This window comes from Zingiber officinale, chromosome 1B, assembly GCF_018446385.1.
Source record: "Zingiber officinale cultivar Zhangliang chromosome 1B, Zo_v1.1, whole genome shotgun sequence".
NCBI lineage: Eukaryota > Viridiplantae > Streptophyta > Magnoliopsida > Zingiberales > Zingiberaceae > Zingiber > Zingiber officinale.
Window position 1 is genome coordinate 73,393,325 of NC_055986.1, and position 1,404 is coordinate 73,394,728.

At 36.2% G+C, this 1,404-nt stretch overlaps 1 non-coding gene across 1 annotated transcript; it reads left to right on the plus strand.

Moving 5' to 3' along the window:
• The first annotated feature begins 226 nt into the window (after window positions 1-226).
• On the plus strand, window positions 227-332 carry LOC121994689. Its single transcript, XR_006115792.1, has one exon. It is a non-coding gene; the product is annotated as a small nucleolar RNA R71 (small nucleolar RNA).
• The last annotated feature ends 1,072 nt before the right edge of the window (window positions 333-1,404 follow it).

Sequence of the window (1,404 nt, forward strand, 5' to 3'; positions counted from 1 at the left end):
ATCTACATCAAACTTCCATGATGCTTTAATTGTTGGGTTTACAGAGGAATAGTCACCACTTCTTTCATTTGCCCATTGATGATGATTTTGTGCTACACTTTCAATGATTTCTTCGGCTTCATCTAAGCTTTTGTTCATAAGTGCCCCTCCAGCAGCTGAATCAAGGGACACTTTGGTATGATAATTGATACCATTGTAAAAAGTGTGCAACACTAACCATCTTTCCAACCCATGATGTGGGCATTGTCTGAGCATACTATTATATCTATCCCATGCTTCAAAAAGAGATTCTGAGTCAGTTTGCTTGAAGCTCGCAATTAAATTCCTCATATGAGCTGTTTTGCTTGGTGGATAGAACTTATCAAGAAACTGTTGCTCACACTGCTCCCAAGTGGTGATGCTATTAGGGGCTAAATAATTCAGCCATTGCTTTTCCCTATCTCTTAGAGAAAACCCAAATAATAATAATCTAACTGCATCTGAAGGAACTCCATTCATTTTCATGGTCCCACATATTTCATAAAAGACCTCTAAGTGTTGATTGGGGTCTTCATGAGGTCCTCCACCAAATTGGTTCTGCTGCACCATAGATATGATTGCGGGTTTGATCTCAAAGTTGTTAGCTTCCACTGAAGGTCTTGAAATACTAGATCGAAAACCTCTTGCATAGGGTGTTGCATAATCCTTAAGTGGTCTATTTGCCATGTTCAAATGTTCCTTTTCTTCAATTTGCCTTTGTAGAATTCTTCTTTTATGGAAGGTTCTATCAATCTCAGGGTCAAAAGGAAAGAATTCCCCTGCAAAGTTAGATCTTCGCATACACAAGAACAAGATAGCAAATGACAATTCAAAAAAAATAAAAATAAAAGAATCAAAAATGCAGAATTGAATTTGTACAAAAAGAACTAACAAGAAGTGAAAGTTATATAAGAAGGTAAAAACAGAAATCTAATGATTAGTTACAACTATGCAATATGAAAGGAGAACAAATGTTATGTTTAGTCTAACTCAATTGATAATTCCTAATGTTATAGCGCAGTCCCCGGCAACGGCGCCAAAACTTGTTACGCGTCGCAAGTAATATAAAAAATTATCGTATCCACAGGGACTGGAATAAGCACTAGAAATGTCTCAATGCGAATTAGCCAAACAACTATCCAATCGTTTCAAAAGCAAAGTAAGGTAAACAAATCTAATCTTAAAGATCAACAAACAAGAGTTTAGTATTTTGAGTTATGATAAAGGGAGATTCTAGGAGTTTCGGTTTCTTTGTAGGATTTCTCGAATGTAAATGGTTCACCAATTCTTATCCCTCAATTGCCAAACATGTAGAAAGTTGCCTGTTCTCTCTTGCAATAGACAACCGGCTAAGGACTGAGAAATGTATCTAAATAGGATTAATTA